The sequence below is a fragment of the Danio rerio genome, chromosome 12 (genome assembly GCF_049306965.1).
Source record: "Danio rerio strain Tuebingen ecotype United States chromosome 12, GRCz12tu, whole genome shotgun sequence".
NCBI classification, from domain to species: Eukaryota; Metazoa; Chordata; class Actinopteri; order Cypriniformes; family Danionidae; genus Danio; species Danio rerio.
Genome location: NC_133187.1, coordinates 3,650,630 through 3,660,000, shown reverse-complemented (window position 1 = coordinate 3,660,000; position 9,371 = coordinate 3,650,630).

Sequence of the window (9,371 nt, the reverse complement as noted above, 5' to 3'; positions counted from 1 at the left end):
AACAGCATTTGAGTGATTTTAAATTAAGTTTGAGATTTATGTGATAAATGATAAAAACTTTAATAAATTTAATTTTGTTTCAGTAAATATAATTACTATTAATTAAAGTAACAACAAAAATGATTTTAAGTTTGGTTATTTATGATAATTAAGAGTAAAAAAAGGGGGTGATGCGGTGGCTCACGGTCGCCGCACAGCAAGAAGGTTGCTTGGTTTGATCCCTGGCTGGGTCAGTTGGCATTTCTGTGTGGAGTTTGCATGTTCTTCCCTTGTTGGTGAGGGTTTCCCCCACAGTCCAAACACATGTGCTATAGGGGAATTGAATAAATTAGACTGGCTGTAGCGTATGAGTGTGTGGCTGTGTAAATGAGTGTGTATGGATGTTTCCCAGTACTGGGTTGCAGCTGAAAGGGCATCCACTGTGTACAACATATGCTGGATGGTTGGCAGTTCATTCCGCTGTGATGATTAAAGGGACTAAACCAAAGGAAAATGAATGAATGAATGAATGAATGCGAGAAGGAGATGCTTGTAATAAAAATGGGTTGCCAGTTCCAGCTGATTTTAATATTTCTTATTCTATATCTAACACATTTTGCATGTTAGAAAGAGAAAGAGAGGGACAAAGGGGGGTTTATTGGCAAATGCAGCACTTTCCTACAATCCAGAAAAGATTTTCCAAGTCTGTGGAAAACAGGCCAGACTCAAAACACAACAGCAAGATGACTTGAACTTGGCATCGCGACTAAGATGAAAGTAGATCTCACACATGATCCTGAACATTGAATGACCTGCATTTCACAAGGTGAAATAAGTCTCTAATGTATCTAAATGTGACATTTCAGCTCAAAATACCCCACAACTAATGTTTTATAACTCTTTAAAACTGCCCCTTTTAGGCTTTGATCCCAATTGGGCCGTCTTGGTGACTGTCACTTTAAATTCAAATGAGATTGTGCTCTTTTTAAAAGAGGGCGGAGCTACAAATGCCTGTGTGTCAGCATAATGGCAGATTCAAAAACAAGACTAACATCCTATGTTAATGAGGGAGAGATGATCACTAGTGGGCGGGGCTTACCCCCTCTGATGACATGTGCAAAAGGGAGAATGTCAATCAAAGTGTTTCTGCAGACTGTTTAGTGTGCAAACTCCACACAGAAACGCCCACTGACCCAGCCGGAGCTCGAACCAGCGAACCCTTCTTGCTGTGAGGTGACTGTGTTAACCACTAAGCCACCATGCCGCCCCTTAAATAAAGTTTAAAAAATAAAATAAAGTTTTGTTTAAAATAAAAAATAAATACTAACTCTCTCTATCAGTCTCTCTCTCTCTCTATCTATCTCAGTCTCTCCCTCTCGCTGTGTTTCTGACTCACGGTGCTGGAATTCTCCTTGGCAGCTTCCCTCTCTCTCTCCTCAGTTTTCAGCTGTTGGATTTATCGCCTTGGGTAAATTCTGTTACATGCAGAGGAGAGAGAAAGAGAGGAGGAGGAGGCCTTGTAAAGGGAAAGATCCAGGACTCAGGTTTATGTACGCGGAACAGAAACAAACAAAGGAAGTGAAGTCACATTCTTCACTGGGAAAAACTGAGCAGCCAAAGATGGAGGTAGAGAGAGGGATACATCTGCAGCTTCCCACACAAGCGACACACTTGCTAATGTTTGCTAATGTGCGATTTAAGGACTCAGATCAACATTTCTTGAGGAATGTCTGTCATAATTTGCAATTCTAAATTTATCAAATATGAATCCATCCACAGAGTTTAATGGGATAACCTAAATTCATTTATTAATTTTCTTTTCGGCTTAGTCCTTTTATTAATCTGGGGTCGCCACAGCGGAATGAACCGCCAACTTATCCAGCACATGTTTTACACTCTTCTCATTAACACTCATACACTACTGACAATTTAGCTTACCCAATTCACCTGTACCACATGTCTTTAGACAGTTAAGGGAAACCGAAGCACCAGGAGGAAACCCACGCGAACGCAGGGAGACCATGCAAACTCCACACAGAAATCCCAAAGCTCGAACCAGCGACCTTCTTGCTGTGAGGCGACAGCTCTACCTACTGCACCACTACGTCGCCCCTAACCTAAATTCAGTTTTTTTAATTGTCCAGGAGAGTCTGTTCACTCAAAACCGGCACTTGTAACATTCATAAATAGATACTAAAAATATTAATAATATTAATTAATAAATTATACTAAAAATATTAATAAATCTACATGAATCAAGCTTATTAATAAATTAATATAATAGCTCAATGATTAATTAAAGTCTTCTGAAGAAACAAGATCACTTAAACAGATTTAGTTTACTTACAAACTTTGATCGGCAAACATAAACAGAAATCCCATTGCCAGCCTAAACCAGCCTAGGCTGGTTGGCTGGTTTTAGCTGGTCAACCAGGCTGGTTTTAGAAGGGTTTTGGCCATTTCCAGGCTGGTTTCCAGCTATTTCCAGCCTGGTCTTAGATGACCAGCTAAATCCAGCTTGACCAGCCTAGCCAGGCTGGGAGCCCAGCCAAAACCAGCTATGTCCAGCTTAAACCAGGCTGGTCAAGCTGGTTTTAGCTGGATTTAGCTGGTCATTTTCCAGCCTGACCAGCTAAGACCAGGCTGGAAATAGCTGGAAAACAGCCTGGAAATGGCCAAAACCCCTCTAAAACCAGCCTGGTCGACCAGCTAAAACCAGCCAACCAGCCTAGGCTGGTTTAAGCTGGATTTTTCAGCAGGTACCTCTTATGTGTCACATGACACACAAAATTAAAGCTTATTGGTTCTCAAGCATGACTGATATCTGTGACCAAAAACTGTTTTTAAGATTTAAAACCCTTTTAAGGTCTATGTTATTAGCCACCTTTAGCTATATTTGTTTTCAATTGTCAACAGAACAAATCATTGTTATGCAATGACTTGCCTTATAACCCTAACTTTAACTTAATTAACCTAAGCCTTTAAATGTCACTGAATACTAGTGTCTTGAAAAATATCGTCATATATTCTGTACTGTAATTATGGCAAAAATAAAATAAATCAGTTATTAGAAATGAGTTATTAAAACTATTATGTTTAGAAATGTGTGGAAAAAATCTTTCTGTTTAACAGAAATTTTGGGAAAAAATATAAAGGGGGGCTAATAACTCTGACTTCAACTGTAAATTCGGGAAACAGCTAAATAGTGAGAGCAAATGTAATTTAACCCTGTAACCAAATGGCAACATAATACTTATGTTAATTTCCCTGCCACTGTTTCTTTAAGACAAACATTATTTATTTATTTATTTATTTATTTATTTATTTATTTATTTATTTATTTATTTATTTATTTATTTATTTATTTATTTATTTATTTATTTATTTATTGTAAAGCGAAGACCTCAGTGTAGCCAATGATGTGCTTTGGTTAAGTCACATGACCTGCAGTGTTTTTCAGTAGCGCGATTTCTGACAGACCGTCGTTTGTTGTGAGTAGTTGCTAAATGCAAACGTTAACGTCAATAAAAACAAAGGATCAACTCCTGTCAGATCTACAAGAAGTGAAACATCACTTCCAGTAAGTTATGATGACATTTTCACAACTCAATTTTTTAAAATCAGATTAGTGTTTTGTAAATCGATCAAATGTATGTGTTGCTAAACAGCAACTGTGCAGTAGTGGAATGCAATATTTCAATGGGCTAGCTAGCTAGCAAGGTCAGCTGTAATCTTTTAACTTTTAACAGTAACAACATGAAAGCTAGTAATATAATGTTGATTAGTCATGTGTTAATGGAGTTTGCTTTATGGATAAAATCTAGTTTTAATGGCAATACTACCTTTGAATATATATGAATACAGGGAACAGTGTAGCGAGCACCACCATGTTCTATGGTAAGTGGAAGAAGAAAAGGACAGAACTGGCTCTTCCTGCAGATGAAAGTGAGGATGAGACGGGATTCATTGACCATGACAATGCAGACTGGACGTTTGAAAGAGACAGGTAAGTTAGCTCAGAGGCAGATAAGACAGGTGTACAGTATAGTATAAAGTATAATATATAAACATTGTTAGCTAGTAGTAGCTACATTATTCTGACGCATCTGGATATACTAGACTTGTTCTTTATTTGTTATTATATTCACTGGAGAAAATATTTACATTGACTATGTTATACATGATATTACAATATTAGGTTTGTTTATAATAATATTCAGCAGAAAAGAATGGAATGAAAGCTGTTGGAATATGAGATGGAAAGCATGCATAAGGTGTCATTTATAAGTTCTGTGTTAAAGCTTAAAACACTGCAACACCAATTAAATAATTTCATAACTAAATTATTATTTAAAAGGAAGGTTTTAAATTTGAAATTTCTAAGTTAGAGCCACGGTTGGACGTTATTGCCATATGGCAACATTTCATAAAGTACCTTAAAACATTAATTTTTCCAATTCTTTTTACAGCACTTCAAGTTAAGCCATTTTTAGGAAAGTTTATAAGTTAAGAAATAATTTATTTTATTATAGGTTTATCATAACGCGTGCAGTAGAGGGTTAAGTATACTCTTTATATAATACTTAACCCTGAATGTTGGATTAAATACCTGAAAGCAGTTACTGTCTTTTTTTGTTGTTAGTTTTTTGTATGGTTGTAATGTTAAGGTGAAGACAGCAAAGCCTGAGGCAACACACACACACACACACACACACACACACACACACACACACACACACACACACACAAACACCCCTGCTGTCAGATAATCTACTGCAGTCTACCATCACACTAAACACCCCCTCTAAACAGACACAGCCCTACTTTACCTAAATAAGCACCCGCTGACAGCAGGCCTCATTAACCCATCTCTGCATTATCACATAATAGTACTCAAGCAGTATGGGTGGCACTGAAATCACTTCCTTCTGTGCTATTGAACCAGGAACAAAAATAGCATTTTATAATACATGCCCTGCTATTCTAAATTAATCATATTACTTATTTTACACCACCATTGCACTTTATACAGTTTTTTTACGAACATAGACAAGGCAAGATTAGTTATATAGCATAGTTAATTGATGTTGATCCTGGACCGTCAAATTTATAAAGTCTCTAATGTTGATCCTGGACCATCAAATTTATAAGTTCACTAATGTTGATCCTGGACCATCAAATTTATAAAGTCACTAATGTTGATCCTGGACCATCAAATTTATAAGTTCACTAATGTTGATCCTGGACCATCAAATTTATGAGTTTACTAATGTTGATCCTGGACCATCAAATTTATAAAGTCACTAATGTTGATCCTGGACCATCAAATTTATGAAGTCACTAATGTTGATCCTGGACCATCAAATTTATAAAGTCACTAATGTTGATCCTGGACCATCAAATTTATGAAGTCACTAATGTTGATCCTGGACCATCAAATTTATAAAGTCACTAATGTTGATCCTGGACCATCAAATTTATGAAGTCACTACTGTTGATCCTGGACCATCAAACTTATCAAGTCACAAATGTTGATCCTGGACCATCAAATTTATGAGTTTACTAATGTTGATCCTGGACCATCAAATTCATGAGTTTACTAATGTTGATCCTGGACCATCAAATTTATGAGTTTACTAATGTTGATCCTGGACCATCAAATATATAAAGTCACTAATGTTGATCCTGGACCATCAAATTTATAAAGTCTCTAATGTTGATCCTGGACCATCTAATTTATAAGTTCACTAATGTTGATCCTGGACCATCTAATTTATAAGTTCACTAATGTTGATCCTGGACCATCAAATTTATAAAGTCACTAATGTTGATCCTGGACCATCAAATATATAAAGTCACTAATGTTGATCCTGGACCATCAAATTTATGAAGTCACTAATGTTGATCCTGGACCATCAAATATATAAAGTCACTAATGTTGATCCTGGACCATCAAATATACAAAGTCACTAATGTTGATCCTGGACCATCAAATTTATAAAGTCACTAATGTTGATCCTGGACCATCTAATTTATAAAGTCACTAATGTTGATCCTGGACCATCTAATTTATGAGTTTACTAATGTTGATCCTGGACCATCAAATATATAAAGTCACTAATGTTGATCCTGGACCATCAAATTTATTAAGTCACTAATGTTGATCTTGGACCATCTAATTTATAAGTTCACTAATGTTGATCCTGGACCATCAAATTTATGAGTTTACTAATGTTGATCCCGGACCATCAAATATATAAAGTCACTAATGTTGATCCTGGACCATCAAATATATAAAGTCACTAATGTTGATCCTGGACCATCAAATATATAAAGTCACTAATGTTGATCCTGGACCATCAAATTTATAAAGTCAATAATGTTGATCCTGGACCATCAAATTTATAAAGTCTCTAATGTTGATCCTGGACCATCAAATATATAAAGTCACTAATGTTGATCCTGGACCATCAAATTTATAAGTTCACTAATGTTGATCCTGGACCATCTAATTTATAAAGTCACTAATGTTGATCCTGGACCATCAAATTTATAAGTTTACTAATGTTGATCCTGGACCATCAAATTTATGAAGTCACTAATGTTGATCCTGGACCATCAAATTTATAAAGTCACTAATGTTGATCCTGGACCATCAAATTTATAAGTTTACTAATGTTGATCCTGGACCATCAAATTTATGAAGTCACTAATGTTGATCCTGGACCATCAAATTTATAAGTTCACTAATGTTGATCCTGGACCATCAAATATATAAAGTCACTAATGTTGATCCTGGACCATCAAATTTATAAGTTCACTAATGTTGATCCTGGACCATCAAATTTATAAGTTCACTAATGTTGATCCTGGACCATCAAATTTATGAGTTTACTAATGTTGATCCTGGACCATCAAATTTATAAAGTCACTAATGTTGATCCTGGACCATCAAATTTATGAGTTTACTAATGTTGATCCTGGACCATCAAATATATAAAGTCACTAATGTTGATCCTGGACCATCAAATATATAAAGTCACTAATGTTGATCCTGGACCATCAAATATATAAAGTCACTAATGTTGATCCTGGACCATCAAATATATAAAGTCACTAATGTTGATCCTGGACCATCAAACTTATAAAGTCACTAATGTTGATCCTGGACCATCAAATATTTAAAGTCACAAATGTTGATCCTGGACCATCAAATATATAAAGTCACTAATGTTGATCCTGGACCATCTAATTTATAAAGTCACTAATGTTTATCCTGGACCATCAAATATATAAAGTCACTAATGTTGATCCTGGACCATAAAATATATAAAGTCACTAATGTTGATCCTGGACCATCAAATATATAAAGTCAATAATGTTGATCCTGGACCATCAAATTTATAAAGTCACTAATGTTGATCCTGGACCATCAAACTTATCAAGTCACAAATGTTGATCCTGGACCATCAAATATATAAAGTCACTAATGTTGATCCTGGACCATCAAATTTATGAGTTTACTAATGTTGATCCTGGACCATCAAATTTATGAGTTTACTAATGTTGATCCTGGACCATCAAATATATAAAGTCACTAATGTTGATCCTGGACCATCAAATTTATAAAGTCTCTAATGTTGATCCTGGACCATCTAATTTATAAGTTCACTAATGTTGATCCTGGACCATCTAATTTATAAGTTCACTAATGTTGATCCTGGACCATCAAATTTATAAAGTCACTAATGTTGATCCTGGACCATCAAATATATAAAGTCACTAATGTTGATCCTGGACCATCAAATATACAAAGTCACTAATGTTGATCCTGGACCATCAAATTTATAAAGTCACTAATGTTGATCCTGGACCATCTAATTTATAAAGTCACTAATGTTGATCCTGGACCATCTAATTTATGAGTTTACTAATGTTGATCCTGGACCATCAAATATATAAAGTCACTAATGTTGATCCTGGACCATCAAATTTATTAAGTCACTAATGTTGATCTTGGACCATCTAATTTATAAGTTCACTAATGTTGATCCTGGACCATCAAATTTATGAGTTTACTAATGTTGATCCCGGACCATCAAATATATAAAGTCACTAATGTTGATCCTGGACCATCAAATATATAAAGTCACTAATGTTGATCCTGGACCATCAAATATATAAAGTCACTAATGTTGATCCTGGACCATCAAATTTATAAAGTCTCTAATGTTGATCCTGGACCATCAAATTTATAAAGTCTCTAATGTTGATCCTGGACCATCAAATATATAAAGTCACTAATGTTGATCCTGGACCATCAAATTTATAAGTTCACTAATGTTGATCCTGGACCATCTAATTTATAAAGTCACTAATGTTGATCCTGGACCATCAAATTTATAAGTTTACTAATGTTGATCCTGGACCATCAAATTTATGAAGTCACTAATGTTGATCCTGGACCATCAAATTTATAAAGTCACTAATGTTGATCCTGGACCATCAAATTTATAAGTTTACTAATGTTGATCCTGGACCATCAAATTTATGAAGTCACTAATGTTGATCCTGGACCATCAAATTTATAAGTTCACTAATGTTGATCCTGGACCATCAAATATATAAAGTCACTAATGTTGATCCTGGACCATCAAATTTATAAGTTCACTAATGTTGATCCTGGACCATCAAATTTATAAGTTCACTAATGTTGATCCTGGACCATCAAATTTATGAGTTTACTAATGTTGATCCTGGACCATCAAATTTATAAAGTCACTAATGTTGATCCTGGACCATCAAATTTATGAGTTTACTAATGTTGATCCTGGACCATCAAATATATAAAGTCACTAATGTTGATCCTGGACCATCAAATATATAAAGTCACTAATGTTGATCCTGGACCATCAAATATATAAAGTCACTAATGTTGATCCTGGACCATCAAATATATAAAGTCACTAATGTTGATCCTGGACCATCAAACTTATAAAGTCACTAATGTTGATCCTGGACCATCAAATATTTAAAGTCACAAATGTTGATCCTGGACCATCAAATATATAAAGTCACTAATGTTGATCCTGGACCATCTAATTTATAAAGTCACTAATGTTTATCCTGGACCATCAAATTTATAAGTTTACTAATGTTGATCCTGGACCATCAAATTTATGAAGTCACTAATGTTGATCCTGGACCATCAAATTTATAAGTTCACTAATGTTGATCCTGGACCATCAAATATATAAAGTCACTAATGTTGATCCTGGACCATCAAATTAATAAGTTCACTAATGTTGATCATTGACCATCAAATTTATAAAGTCACTAATGTTGATCCTGGACCATCAAATATATAAAGTCACTAATGTTGATCCTGGACC